The 16,263-nt window shown below is 33.6% G+C and overlaps 1 long non-coding RNA gene across 1 annotated transcript; it reads right to left on the reverse strand.

The window, feature by feature from the left end:
- Positions 1–684: 684 nt before the first annotated feature.
- Positions 685–3,513, reverse strand: LOC105966690 (uncharacterized). The gene is made up of 2 exons (XR_016034463.1): positions 3,245–3,513; positions 685–981 (listed from the first exon to the last, which is right to left on the reverse strand). It is a non-coding gene; the product is annotated as an uncharacterized LOC105966690 (long non-coding RNA).
- Between the last annotated feature and the right edge of the window lie 12,750 nt (positions 3,514–16,263).

Below are 16,263 nucleotides of genomic sequence, written 5' to 3' on the forward strand. Positions count from 1 at the left end.
TAAACTGTATCTAGGGCTTAGTGACCTAGCTGAGCCGGTGTTGGGTCGGAGCTAGCACATGAGATCAATCCAAATTATTTTCCTTCGTTCCTGGACTGAAAGCGTGTCCCTCTAGTTCTAAGATCTTCTTTATACGAAAAGAGTCCTTTTAAAATCGTATCTAAGGTTGCTTGGTCGGGGTGGGATTCTGAAATAGGTCTCATCCTTCCGATGATCTAGCTCGGCCCGTGTTATTTAGCCCCCTATGCCAAATCTATCCCCAACAGTGATGAATGTAGTTTCTTATAAAGTATTTCCATTTATAGTGTGCAACAATACTTTCAATGTAAAGTTGTATTTTCTATTAATCTTATTTTGGATATAGATCCTAGTTTTATGGTTTATATAGGTTTGTACATAATTGAATTAGTTGAAGTTGCCACTTCAGGAACCAATTAAAATGGAATTTGTTTGTCCTAGTAGTTCATCATAGGAGCATGTGGTTGATTTTTTTATATATTGATCATAATTCACTTATGTTCATTAACTATGGAAATGAAGCCACACATTGTTAATATCTGTAACACCCTCCATGAATTTTAGTTAAAGAAGAAATGTTTTAGTGGACTTTAAAAATTTCGGATCAATTTGAACTTTGAGAAACCCAATTTAAAATTTTAAAGTATTTCTCTTTACTTAAAATACAACCCACAATTCAAAGTTACGATTTCCATAAAGAGTGCTACCTAAACATTATCGGGGTTTGAAAAGAAAACTTGTAAGACAGCGGAAGGAAAATAAACTTGATTTAAATACCCCCGTTTAATAGACTGGATTCCTAAATCAGAGTAAAATAAAAATCTCCATTTTTACATAAGACCTTTTTTATAGACGAAAGTGAAAACATGGATCTTTTACGAAATCCGGGTAAGACGTGCAAGACATCAAGGTTCGTGATTCCTCGAACTCCGCTCCGCTGCGCACTCTGATTACTTCGAGAACCTGAAAAGGGGAAATTCGCATAAAGCGTGAGCCCAACCACTGGCTCAGTAAGAACATTGGCCTGACGATACTCACACCTCTCTCAACGTGTCACTCACGTCCTATAGGAGCCCTAAAGTCCTCGTCTCTATGTTCTTTCGTGTAGGGATAATCCTAAAGCTTCAACTATGTCCTCTATATTCAATTTATTCGTTTAGACCAAGACATTCGATCACATAAGTGAAAGCACATAACATCACATACAAATACAGTACTTCTATTCTTCAAAATTAAGAACCACGAAGCATGAATATTATCATAAAACATAGTCGAACATATATCCGTACATATAAACATATAATACTGTTTACCTCAATCTTGGTATATTGGACACACAGTCCTCTTTCATATTATACGGATATACAATCCTCATATTACTTGCGGACATAAAGTCTCTTTAGTATCAATTTAACACTTCACGCATATAAATGCAATGCAACAGGATCCTTATCGGAATCCCAACGTGACAATCTAAACACGAGATAATATACGACAACACACGAGTCACAAAAGCATATTATTACACATAAGTCATGAAAGCACACTATACCCACCTAATTCACTTTATTATGCAAACTAACTAAAATGCACGTGAATGCAATGCGTGTTAAAAATTCATTTTTCATTTTGTCGGATCCGTGAAAGATTAATTTCTATATTCGGATAATAAACCGTTTCGAGCCCGTCTATGGATCCAATATCACTCATATCACTCGTATCACTCCCCTCAACCCTAGTTGGATACCGGCCCACCGTATCCGATTTGTTTATTACCCAAACATTCCATTAATCTTCCAATTTTCAAAACACGTGTTATGCATGGACATGAACACTTAGACCATAATCCTATTACAGTTCAAACACCACAAATATGTCAGAATAAAATAACACCAAGACTTATTAACCACATATTATCACATAGACTAATTAAATCACACATATGACACAAATACATACACGACCGTACAAACACACACGGCAATGATATCCAATCAAGTGTAGCACAATAAACACAAATCACGTAAAGATTATTGTTCATCCACACACACATATAGTTGTACACAACCCCCACATATATTTATAATAGTATATTTGATATTTACATAAACCATGGATCGGAGTTTCACTCGACGACCACGTAGGTTGCTATAGAGATAGTATACATATATAAGCCATGGATCGGGAATTATTCCTACGACCACGCAGGCTAGGATATATATAAATATATAGTCGTTTATTTAACATATATATAAAGTATGAAATATAGCATATACTATATAACATTAACGAGTTTAATTGACCAATAATCCCACAAGTAATCTCACAATCTTCAATGCTTACACACATACGGCACACACATAATGAATCTCAAACCAACATACCGAATCAATCGAAACACACATAATGACTTAAATGAATAATTCACGACCATAACTATAATTAAATTCAACTTATCATATTTTATTATCTTAATATAATTTTAATTCTTCTATTAACTAATGATCAAGAATTTAAAACCATACTTCTAAACGTACTTTCTAGTTCAAAATAGTTTATTTTAGAAAATCGGGCAGTTTTGGTATTTCAACTTTGAAAATTCATATCTCTTAGAACCTATATCTAAAACACCTGAAAATTTCACACGATGTTCATCTATAAGTATATTCTACCTTGTTAAAACAGTTTAGCAAGATACTTAACCGTTTAAGAGAAATAATTAATTTAGTGCAGTCACACAGTCAAATTTCCAGAACAGAGCAATCAACTTTAAAATTACCAAATAAATCATACCTTTAACCAAACACTGTGAAATTTTGCAGAGAAGACGTTTAACAAGTGTATAATCATACACAAGTAAATCAAGCAAGTAAAATTAGTATAAAGTCATGTTAAACACATAATTCATAGAGGACTCAGAAACTGTGCAGTTTCAGAAAATGGTTCATAACTTACTCAATATAAATCCAATTTATGCATAATTTATATCAACATGAAGCTAACCGAAAGATCTAGACTACCATGAAATTTCATAATTTTATCTTAGGGATTACCCGATGAGACATGCAATACAAACAGAGGCTACGAAACTGAAATTCAATTAGTGCTCATCAAGAACTTTATCTTCTAAAGCCCAGAATTAAAACCACAAACATATAATTCATTAAGACACATATAATTCATATTAATTAGGTTATTATTTCAGTAAAGACCAAGAGGTCCTTACCCATGAAGAATCGATGGCGAAGAAGAGAGGGAAATCGAAAGATTGATGAAGCTTGGGCTTGAAACTTTTAAATCTTAGGATGGATGATTTTGTGGTTGTAAAGGGCTGTTTCTCTGGAGATTTTAGGAGATAAATATTATCTTTTGGAGAGTAATTGAAGTAGGAAAGTATGTGGGATCCTCTTGGCTTGAAGTGGGAAACAAAGTTCCTCAATGTGAAAGGTGTGGTCGATGGAAGAGAAGAGGAGGGGGAGGTGTGTGGGCTGCCGTAGGAAAAGAGAAGATGGAGGGGCTTTTTATGCTGAAATTTTGGAAAGGAAGTGTGCTATTTATAGGGAAGTTGAGGGGCTCATAAGCAATTTAGGAAAATCAGGGGTGCTAATTGCAATTAATGAAAGACACTAATCTATTCCTACATATAAACACATGGCAGCATAAACACACACACATTTGGAACACTCATGCACATCACACGATATACACATAACCACATACTAAGCATATTCATAAGACACATGTATATATAATTAAAATAATTAAAGACAATTACATAAAAGAATTTAATTATTATTTCATTATTATATAAAATATCTTCTTAATGTTATCACTAGTAAAAACATTTATATTCATTCATATAATAAAATTCATGAACTAAACCATATTATTCATTTAATCATATTACCTTAATTAATCATTTAATTCGAAAGAAATCAAATTATAGAATCTAATAAACACAAACATGAAATTATTATAAACACTATAATTCACATAATTCATAGGAGTAGAGTCACAGAATCATAAGAATAAATTAATTACGAAATCGAAGTTATTAAATCATTCAATCAAACAAGTACACCTAATTCATAAATATCATAATTTGTAAAAATCACTTAAACGTGCACTTAGAATGCATTGAAATTACTAATTAATCCATGAATGTATATTCATCATGATCTCATATAATGCATGCAAAAAATTAAGTATTTACTAATTAATTCATGAAAGGTAATGTATGTATAAAAATGTGCATAAACGATAATTTATTCAATAAATCCCTATAATATGCTTATGAAAATGTGGGGTGTTACAATATCAGGGATCAATACCATTTGCTAAAATAAATTACTTAATCTTATCAACTTAAAGGCACATGTTATTTCTTGAATTGACTTGAGTGTAGATTTGACACCCAAATTATATTTTCTTACAAGGATTTTTGTTAGACTCATTAATTATATGGTGTTTAAAAACTTGGTTATTGTGATTTAGGTGTGAATTTGAACAATCAGAAGCTTGGAGGTCAAAATGGTAAAAGAATAACGGATAAAAACGGGCAAGAATGAAAAACCGGGCCGAAGTACACTACGAAGCTGCGAACGGCCGTCCCAGAAATTAACAGCAAAAATAGACGGCCGTTCAGTGGACGAAAACTGTGCAGAACCCCACACATTTCCAAACGGTCGTCCGAGCAATTGAACTGAATCTCGGACGGCCGTCCGAGAAGACGTCCCTGCGCATTAATGAAATTTGATATGTACAAGAAATCTCCTGATTTTTACCAATTTTTTGCCACCATATAAAGAAAAATTGATCTGCACGAAAATAACCATTTAAGTAATCATTTTTAGAGCAACGCTCAAGATGCAAAGATGAAGAAACTCGAAGATTCAAGCATAGTTTTATTTCTCGCTTTTATCAAGTTTGTTTTGTTTTTCAAAATAATTGTGAGTAGCTAAACTTTTATATTCGATGATTTTATTTGAACCCTAAGTGGAATTTGTGAACCATTTTCCATGATTTTATGCAGTATTAATTCCGGGTGACTTCTTCCACTTATTTTATTAAGTTCATGAACTTGATCACTTTATGTGGTTTATTGTTATTATTGAATTTAAATCGGAAACTTCGGTTTGATAATTAGAACTTTGGTAGAAGAACCTACAAGTCAAAGTGACATGTGTTAGCATATGAATACAGTAAAAACCTTAGGTAACCATAATTGAGATTTGTGTTTAATGATTTGTTCTTGATTGGATTACGTAGGAATATAGTAATTTGGTCTTGAATAATAGAATCCTAATATAGGCGGAAGCGAGTTACGATTAAACTATCATCTCAGGTAAGTAATCCGAACTATTTACTTGCATAAATGAAGGTGTTGGGGATGACTAATAACATAGCGAGAATAGAAAATCCTAGGTTTGTCTACTTGATTAATCTTCATTTTTATTTGTTTACTTGCTCTTGCTTCTTATTTATTTGCGTTTTATATTTTATTTTAAGTTACAATTTTGTTAAAACAACTCGAAATTCGACTACGTAGGATGAGCTTGAACATAATTGGGATATTTTAGCGCTTAGGATTAGATAGTTGAATATTCTTCGTGGGATCGATAATTGTCCACTATATTACTTGTTCGATATGTGCACTTGCGTGTAGGTATTATCACCAACAGATATCTATAGACAAACGTTAGAACTATATATGACCATTAAGGTCTAAGTGTTTCTGTTATATTCGATTGACTGATGTTTTACAATATTTAGTGACTTCGTGAATAGAAACTTTCAGCCTTAGCAGGACCAACTTGTTGTAGTGTTTTTAGATGATATATTTATTTAGTTTGTGACGGAAGAAGCACATGATAATGATTTGAAGATTTATCATAATTTACAAGTCATTTGTAGGTGTTTATAGTATCTAGAATTGTTCGCTTATTAAGATATGTGGTGGGTTTTAAGGACCAAATTTCATTAAAGAGGATAGGCTGTGGAAATTTATCGAGGACGAAATTTGTTTAAGAAGAATAGGTTGTATCGACCGTAAAAATTTGAAGTAAGAATTTCTTGAAGGAGGGTGAGTTGTAATAACTATAAAAGTTTACCAGCATTTTAGTATTCATTAATGATTAATATTAGTTTTATGGATGAATTATAAATAAGCCCATGAGAAGATTACTTAATTAAAAAAAAAAGGATATCCTACTTTTTAATCTTGCAAATATATCCACTGATCCAACACTTATTTGCAACTAAAGAAAATTGTCTCATATTTACCAAAATTACCCTTTACTCGTTAAAATCCTATTTCTCCCCAATTTCATGATTTAAACCCTATTTTACCCTCAATTTCACCAATTCACCAATTTTGACTTATAACCCAATTTTAACCCCAATTTTGACTGTCGCCGCTTGTGACCACCGGTCAGCCACTATTCACCTTTTTTTTCTTGATTTTTCTTTTTTCTGGAAATATTTTCAATAATATTATTGTGTTAATATTATTACTGTCTAGGCCTGCAATAATATTGTCTCAGGCAGTAATACTGTATTACTGTCTGGGACAATAATATTATTGTTAATACATTAATATTATTGTGTTAATATTACTCTGTTGTTAAAAAAAATTGAAAAACAAAGTTTAAAAAAATATTTAATATTAGTGTGAATGCACTAATGTTGTTGTTAAATGTCATTAAATTCAATGGTAGTTAGTTCAAAATATTTTCCTAACTAGGGGATATAATATATTACCCCTTTTAAAAATAATCTCGTGCATCGCACGAACTAAAACACCAACATTGTAAAATTTCTGTGAGTTCTTTCTCCTTCTTTAGTGGCTGCTACAGTTAGTTGTATATATAGCGCGCAATTTGTCGTATGCGGAGATCCTTTGTCTTGGCTGAAATAAACTAATGGAATTTTCTATGGTATTGTTGAATAAGTTTAATTTTATCCTGCGTTATTATTTTTCTAATCCCATGCAACGAGCGAGTAAGTTACTAAAAGAGAGGTACGTTCGACAGTAACCATAAAAATTGTATGATATACGACGTGTATGTTAGTAATCTTATTAACAAAAGAAGGGTTCCTAGAGAAACCCCAAGGGCAATTTTTCCCACCTATTTGAAGGTTGTTGTTGTAAATATTTTATTTATATATATATATAACTTTTTTTTAGCCAAACGAATTTATTATTCCATTATTATTTAGAGTTTTGGGGCCTCGTTAAAAACCTTGTGGGCCTACACAAGGTACAAGGGTACTCCTACAATGGCAATAAAAAGTTAGGGGCAGCCCTAACCATTCTAATACAAAATGGCACAAAAAATGGAAATAGCAGAAATGCCCCCATGCTCTGCCACTAAAGCAATTATTCAAATTTGCTTCTTTGCCGACCTCCATTAATACCCATTGACACATGCTCTTTCTTTTAACTATCATTTGCTTCCACCAAATTGATACAAGTTCACTGGATCAAGGGCAAGAAGATGTCTAATTTTCCGCGGAAAAGATTATACTTTCGTATGTTGTTTCAATGCACGATGATCATGAGCTAATTTAGCTAAACCATCAGCCACATTATTCCTCTCTCTATAAACATGGACAATCCTCAGACCCTCTTTAGGTAACCGACGTATGGCTTTGATCAGATAATGATATTCCCATCCTATCGTTGTTGTATTATGAATCATATCAATTATCCATTTGGCATCCGATACAACTGTCAACAATTGAATACCCAGGTAATTCCATATTGTAATACCGTCAAAAATCGCTTGAGCTTCTGCAGTCACAAGTGTGCCTTCCCTAAAGAAATGTGAAAAACTATGTACATAATCTCCCCTCTCCAGAAATTTCCTCACTATGCTTTGAGCCATCAACATTGATTTTTAAATGTAATGGGTCTGGCGGTTCCTATTTAAGCCAGCAACCATTACCCACAGCCCGTTCCTTTAGCTTAGTATTCAAATTTTGAATATTAATCCGACACAGCACAGTCGTCGATTTCCTAATTTTCGTGGCGCTGCTGAGAAAAGACTCTTCCATTTCTCCTAGCAATGACTCTTAAAAAATACATTCTTGATAATAATATCCGTGTTCATCGGAATGTCTTAAAAAATAGCCCGGCAATGACTCTTCCATATCTCCCACCAATCAATCATAAGGATTCCAAGTGCTAAGAAGCCTCCCTGGGTGTGAATGCTAAAACCGTTCGTCCAAGCTCGTACCAAATGTTGCATGGAAGCGTAATGATATGGTTTATTCCAGACCCTGGCATAGTAGCTCCAAACTCCTTGGGCTACGTCTGAATGGACAAATAAATGCGGAATATTTCGTTGAGAGTTAACGCAACAACGACACTTAGAAGGCACCATGCAGCCACGCCTCCGTAACGCCGCATCTACAGGCAAAGCTCTGGAAATAAGTTTCCATAAAAAAGGCACTAATCTTTAGCGGGATTTTGGAGTGCCACATCTTTTTAGCGAAAGGGATCGTATGATTTGCATGGAGAATACTCTCCTTGTATTCCTTCAAACCAAATTTCCCCGTAGTGGATTTTGTAAAAATGAGGCGATCTTCAGCCAGTTCATCCAACTCCATAAGTTGGAAAAATTTCCTTTGCTCCTCTGTGAGAAACCGAGTGTAAAACGCTTCATGTAACATTGCATTGCGGACATGAGGGTACGATGATCGTCAAGTTTATCCTCATTGAACCAGTTATCCTTCCAGAAATCAATTTGACCTTTTCCTACCAACCATCGACTATGACTATCCAAAATTTGAAAATGAGGAAAGATTTTACGCCATAGGAGAGATGCGTGAATGGGAAGATAGTGTCTGAATTCGATCTCATATTTGGCATTGGAGAATCTCGCCCACATCGATTTGCCCTCCAGCACCTTCCAAGCGAGTTTCCCAGCCAAAATATTTTTCATTACCCCCAACGAACGAAGCCTTAAACCTCCATCCTCCTTGCGTAGGCAAACCTTGTTCTAGTTGATCCAATTAATCCCCGATCCTTCTTGTTTACCCCATAAAGATTTACGAAAAAGAGCTTCCATTCTATTTGGGGTTTGGCGAGGCACAACGGCGGAGGATAGGGTATGTATGGGAATGCTATTAATTAAGAACAGATTGGACCAACGTGATTCTGCCACCAAATCTCAAGAACTTTGATTGCCACACAACAAGACGGTTTTGCATATGTTGCACCAAATAATCAAAATGCTTTACCAAACAACGGCCTTTGTAAATTGGAACTCCAAGATACTTTAACAGTAACATTTGATGTTGGCAACCACTCCAATCCTTTATAAGGTGAACCTTTTTCTTCTTGTATCCGTTTTGAGTTATAAAAACTACTTTTCTCCAAGCTAATCATCTGTCCCGAAGACATCTCGTATTTTTTTAGCAATGATCTATGTTTCATGATTGAGGATTTAATCCCTTTTGTGAACAATAGCATATCATTGGCATAAAATAAATGGGAGATATGGAGTGACCCTCGTCGTGCCTTGTATTTATTTAAAGTATTTTGTTCCTCGAGTTGTTTAATATTCAACGTAAGACTCTCCTGTGCAATGATGAATTGTAATGGAGATAGCGGGTCGCCCTGACGAACCCTTCTTGAGGACTTAAAGTGTCCATAAGTCTCTCCATGAATCAATATAGAGTACCAAATATTAGAGAAGGAGCGATACATTCAATCAAAGACTTGATGCGAAAATCCCAAAACTTGCATGGTTGTGATCAAGAAACGCCCCTCCAATCGGTCGTAGGCCTTGGACATATCGAACTTGAAAATTACATTACCGCCTTTCACTTTCCGGTCAATATCCGACACCAACTCTTGAGCTATTGCGATGGACACGTGAATTCTTCTCATCTTAATAAAACATGTTTGTTCTTCAGAAGCTATTGTCAGGAGTATCTCACTCATTCTTGTGGGAATGATTCGGGAGATCAGGTTACTACCAAAATTTTCCAAACTGATCGGACGGAATTGATTGAGCTTCTCTGGGTTTTCGACCTTAGACAGGAGAAAGAGAAGAGTGATAGTCATTCCTTTAGATAGATAATCACCAAGAAAATACCTTGTAAGCATCTCCATAAGGACTATCCTAATTATATCCCAACAGTGGAGGTAAAAATACCCTGTGAACCCATCTTGCCCCTGAGCAGTGTCTGGTGATAATGTTTTAATAGGCTTGAGCATCTCTTCTTCCCCTGGAATCGCACCAAGACTGAAATTCATCTATGTTGTAACATTCGCTTCCACATGAGAAAAAAGATCATCATGCAAAAAGTATGGGCTGGCACAAAAAAGATCTGTAGAATACGATCTCGCTTTTTCCCCAATTAAAGCCATGTCCGACGTAAGCTCTCTGTTGTCATGCTCGAGGGAGATCGCATTTCGTTTTCTTCTTTCTTTGATTTTTGCATGAAAATATGTTGTATTGCGATCACCCTCCGCCATCCATTTCACCCTATCCTTGCTAGCCAAGAGACCCTGCTCCCAATTAAGATGTTGATTGAGGATTTTCTTGACTTTCTGACATTCCGCGAAAGTGGCATTGTCCGAGGAAAGAGTAAGGCTTAATTCCATCTCCGACACTCGACTTTGCAAATCAGCAATATTGTAATCCAGGCAGCCAAAAACCTCTGAATTCCAATGCTTAAGGGCTGACGGAGACAGGAAAGTTTGCCCTCAAAATCCTGTCGGCCGTTAAAGAGTTTTCCGAATTCCAAATGTGGGTAACAAAAATTATAAAAAAATTATGTTCAATCCACATTTGTTGAAAATAAAACTTAGATTTCCGAGAGGCCAGGTTCCCAAACTTGAACAGAATGGGTGCACGGTCCGATTCTATTCTGGCCAAGAGGATTACTTTCGATGAAACTTGAGAAAAGCCTGTGCATTAAGCAAAATACGATCAATTCTTTGCCATATGAAATTACGACCATGCTGATTGTTACTCCACGTAAACATATTTTGCTTCATAACCTGCATCAGTGAGCCTAGCCTCCACCAAAAATTCATTAAATTCCTGCATGCCAAGTGATGCAGACCGAAACCCACAATAGAAAAGAGATAGAAAACGATAGAGGACCGGGAATCACTCAATCGGCGGAAGCGGACTCACTCAACGCTACTAATCACGGAATCACTCAACACGACCAAGTCACTCACTTGTATAAAGAGGAATCACTCACTCTCAATGCAATTAACTTGCAAGATATTTTTCAACTTAAACAATCATCCCCCATTTTATTCATCTAAAGGGTGCTTATATAGGAGTTTTGGACTTATATAGGAGTCTTGGAACATCCCTCCAAAACATAGAAAATTTAAGAAGCTTGAATGACTTATCATCTTCTAATTCTAGAAAATAAATAAACTTGACCTTGACTGATGAAATACATGGAATATGACCTGATTAATTGATAACAAATTGAATAATTATAAATTAGACTAATAAAATAAATAAAACACTTAGAAATACCAAAAGACACAAAGCTGCCAATTTTTCCGAGTGCAGCCGACAGGCTTTAGAAAACTGATCATAACTTCTTCTTCCAACCTTTGTTTTGTAAACCGTTTTTTTGTGTTGGAAACTAGAATTCCAGAGCTTTGTAGCCATATATAACAATAAATATAACTCTTCGGGAATAAAAAAAGATGATTTTTCAAAGTTGACTGATATGCAAACATCAATTCTGCATCATTTTCCCTTTAGTAAAAAGAACTCGTCCTCGAGTTCGAACCAAAACTCGATTTTTTTTTTTCTGAAATGTTTGTAGGAATGTAATTTCACTGGAGTTTTGAGACAATTGCGACTCGGTGTACCTTTTAATGGAAGCAAAACATACTTGGTCACTTTCTGGAAAACCGAATAAGTATGCTCTCTTCCATCATGGTGACCATCTCGATCATATTGCCACGGACTTCCCAAGAAAATATGAAAAGAATCCATGGGAAGAACATCAAAATAGGCTTCATCGTCGTAAATTCCAATTGAAAACTTCATGCGATCGTTGTGAGAAATTAGGATTTGTTCTTTCTAGAACCACGAAGCTTGGTACTTCTTTAGACGTTTCTCGCACTCGAGTTTCAACTTGTCAATCATAGACTGAGGCACCATATGCACAAAACTCCATGAATCAGTCATTAAAATATATTCTTTGGATCCGCCGAGACAAGGTGTCTGAAATGTATTGTTGGGAAACCATACGTCATCTTGTTGGACCGACATCTCCCCTTGGATAACAAGACTTTCCATCTCCCAATTTTCACGATGATTCTCTTCTTCAGCCTTGTGCTCAAATTCTTCATCAAAACGAGGGGGTTTGTCTTCTTCACCCTATTGATCTTCCTCGACAATGTTAATTTCATCAAGATTTTTCCACTCAAAGAAAACCTCTGGTGAATCTTTCCAATCACAATATTCATCCGCATTTACTGTTATATCATTTTGAGCGGGGAAAGGATTTACAAAAATACGGGTTGAACTTGAGGAATTGTCAAGTTTTCCATGGGCTTCGCTTATAGAATTTTGAGAAATATTTCCTCTACATCGAGTTGGAGAAATTTGTCTTGACAGAAGTTCATCTACCCTTTGTCGAAGTTTAGCAATTTTCGCGTGGACATTAACTTCGAAAATATTTCTTCGGCGACGGGGCGGCATTTTATTTGATCAGAGTATGAACAAAAGCATGACCTGACTGATACCACTTGATGCAGGACAAAACCCACAACGAAAAAGAGATTGAAAACGATAGAGGACCGAGAATCACTCAACCGGCGGCAGCGGACTCACTCAACGCTACTAATCATGGAATCACTCAACGCGACCTAGTCACTCACTTGTATAAATAGGAATCACTCACTCTCAATGCAATTAACTTGCCAGATATTTTTCAACTTAAACACTCATCCCCCATTTTATTCATCTAAATGGTGCGTATATAGGAGTTTTGGAATATCCCTCCAAAACATAGGAAATTACAAAGCTTGAATGACTTATCATCTTCTAATTCTAGAAAATAAATAAACTTGACCTTGACTTATGAAATACATGGAATATGACCTGATTAATTTATAATAAAATGAATGATTCAAAATTAGACTAATAAAATAAATAAAACACTTAGAAATACCAAAAGACACAAAGCTGCCAATTTTCCCGAGTGCAACTGACAGGCTTTAGAAAACTGATCATAACCTCTTCTTTCAACCTTAGTTTTGTAAACTGTTTTTTTTTTTTTTTTTTTTTTTTTTGTGTTGGAAACTAGAATTCCAGAGCTTTGTAGCCATATATAACAATAAATCTAACTCTTCGGGAAATAAAACAGATGATTTTTCAAAGTTGACTGATCTACAAACATTAGTATCAAGAGATTCCACAGCCGCCTTTCTTTTCATCAAGAGATATAATAAAATTAAAATCACCACCTAGTATCCATGGCTCATTCATGCGACTACTTAGTTGCGTAAGATAATCCCATAAAGGCCACCTTTCCTGCCGTTGACATTTAGCATAAATAAAAGTAAGATTTTCTTTGTACATATGCTTTCCTTTGTACATATTTGGTAAGACTACATCCATCATGATGCATTCGGTCTGAATGTCGACAACATGTAAATCCTCATCCTCTCTCCAAAAAACCCAAATATACTGATTAAGAGGATGTCCATGTGTAAAATTGGTGAAACCAAATTGGCGAGCAAAACTGGGCAATTTCAAAATTTGTTGTTTAGGTTCCAAAACAACTACTATTTTTTGTTTTTGTTGAGCGGTTAACTTACCTAAGTAGGTAAGGGAACTTGGTTCCCATACCTCGAATATTAGCACCGACTGAGGAAACAACATGATTGAGGGCATCTACTACTATCTTTCTTTGGCGACCAACGCTTCGCATAGTTTTTTTCGATGATGGATTCATGACTCATTAATTTAATTTTTTTTATTTAATTTCCTAATAACACGGTTCCTATTTTTTCGAACTACTTATTTTTGTTTTCTGTTTTTCTAACCAATCTAAACTTCCTAACTACATCCTACTGTGTATGTTATACTGGATTCAATTTTCAATATATCCATAAAATCAACTAAAATTTTCAAAAATATTTTACGACCAATATATCCAAAAAAATCAGCCAAAAAGTTCTCGAAATAAAAGAGAGAGAAAATCAGTTCAAATTTCCAAAAATATTTGGCTCATATCTAATTCCTTCAAATTAACCTATAATCATGGCAACAAAATTATTTATAATATTTTATTTTATGCTCCTCAATCGTTGTTCTCATCTCCAACACTTTTCACGTTAGTTTTCTTGTTCATCGTTCTCTCCAAATGTACTTTTGTTTCACATTATTTCTTTATACTGTTTCGGTTTACAATAGTATGGAAATTTGAATTAATAATTAATCTATATATAATATAAAAAGAGGATCTATGCCCTCAATGATTGACATGTGGCAAATGATGATGTCATTTGTCAAAATTGCTTAGTTGGAGTTCAATTGATTAGGTGGATTCTGCAATTGATTAGGTGGCATTTTTATTTAGGGATGTTTTTAAGTTTTTTCCTATTTTACATTTACACAATCATTTAATAATTACCACATGTATATATATTATTTCCAAAGTTAATATTTTATATATTCGAAATAAAAAAATCTTATTTATATTTTCAGTATTTCAAAATATATTTATTCAAATAAATTCATGAAACTCAATTGTTTTACGAATATTCAAATAATTTTCATAAAAAAAATATTTTTTTAAATACTAAAATATTAAAATAAAGGAATATGTTGTTGGTTTTTTTTATTTTTTTTATTTTTAATTTTCAATATTTTAGAATATTCGAATATCCATTCCATTAAAAATAATAATAAAAAAATGTTTTAGTTTTTAATTGAAGTATTTAATAAATATACACTATTTTTTTATATAATTTTTATTATACCATATTTCAAATTAAAAATAATTATATTATTTAATAAATATGCAATGCACGGTGGATTAATTCTAAATGCAGTAGTTGGTTGTATATTTGGAAAACACTATTTAATATATAATATGGTCCGAACTATAAAATGGATTATGCATTATATTTATTAATTATTATTTCAAATAAAATATCAAATCACCAATATAAAGGAATCTTTAATATTCCAAGATTCCATCATATCATCTTTGATTGATTTAATTTATACTTTAATTCAAAATTGAATGGTAAAAAATAAAAATCGTATCTTCATATTTAATTTTTTTATATTGCAAGATTTTTTTCCACAAGTTATTTTTTTTTTGGGTTGTTTCCTTTATTTGTTTGATTTGATTTCATTTACTAATATATAAATCTTTTGAATTTTTAATTTTTCCATAGAATTAAGTTCATTTTCAATACTATATAAACCCCTCAATGTTCATTTCATTTTTTTCTACCACCATTCGATTACAAAGTGCACAATGTTCATATTATACAGTTTCATATTACATTTTTTTTATCATTTCTTATAAATTATTATAAGTATATATGCATAGTTTTATATTCATAATTAATTTTATATATACATATTAGTACTATTTGTATTTCTTTCTCTTGGGTTTTAATTTTAATATACTTTTTTAATTGTTTTCATGCAGTTTATTAAATAAAGTCGTGCGTACTTTATGAAGATCAAAAAAATTGTTTGCGCTCAATCCAAACAATGTGTTCTTTGCAACGCGTATTTTGATCCTAATTTCGATCCATGTATGTGCGTCTCATGTAGGGAATCAATCAAAGTCGTTCCACGCTCTGGATCTTGCATTGTATGTGGGATGACTGAAATGGAAGATTTCAAATCTTTCTTTTGTTGTGGGTTATGCGATGAAGCTTTTATACATGAACGATGTATTCCTACAAATCAGTGTTGGACCAATGGATCCACATGGAGGTGTGATTCATGTGATTGGTTATTTAATATGTGTATGTACCAACTCTTTGCAATTCAAGAGAATCTCAATATTGATGATGTTGAAGCGGTGGATAATTGCTCGATATGTTATTTTACAAAAATATTTACACGTTATGATATGTACAAACTGGTACGTTATTTATTATATATATTTTTCTTATTCAAAAGATGCGTTTTAATGTGATTATACTTTTATTAACAATTTTCATTTTAATTATGTTGTAGTACCTGCGCAAAACTTTCACCGAGACTGCTGGATTGGTTG

Source organism: Erythranthe guttata, chromosome 11, assembly GCF_056151865.1.
Source record: "Erythranthe guttata isolate IM_541 chromosome 11, IM_541, whole genome shotgun sequence".
Classification (NCBI taxonomy): domain Eukaryota; kingdom Viridiplantae; phylum Streptophyta; class Magnoliopsida; order Lamiales; family Phrymaceae; genus Erythranthe; species Erythranthe guttata.